Source organism: Sinocyclocheilus anshuiensis, unplaced genomic scaffold (assembly GCF_001515605.1).
Source record: "Sinocyclocheilus anshuiensis isolate Anshui unplaced genomic scaffold, SAMN03320099.WGS_v1.1 scaffold50, whole genome shotgun sequence".
In the NCBI taxonomy this organism is placed as follows: Eukaryota; Metazoa; Chordata; class Actinopteri; order Cypriniformes; family Cyprinidae; genus Sinocyclocheilus; species Sinocyclocheilus anshuiensis.
In genome coordinates this window covers 884867-885144 of record NW_015542382.1, presented here as the reverse complement: position 1 = coordinate 885144, position 278 = coordinate 884867, and positions in this window count along the sequence as shown.

Here is a 278-nt window from a genome sequence, read left to right as displayed (position 1 = left end):
TGCTCCCTTCGAACTGGAATCATGGAGGAATATCCGGTAATGTCCACTTCGCAGGGCACTTACAGTCAAATATAACAAACGTATGAAGCAATAAGAGAAACATACAAAATGTGCAGAGCGGGGGTACGCAAAGACTGGAATTGAGAACCGGTGTTCTAGACATGCCAAAAATTGAGACTACAGCACAGCAGCTCTTCTTCTTCGTTTTCTCTGATGCACTAACTCTGCAGCAGCTCTTCTTCTTCGTCGTCTCGTCTGATGCACTCACTCAACCAAGC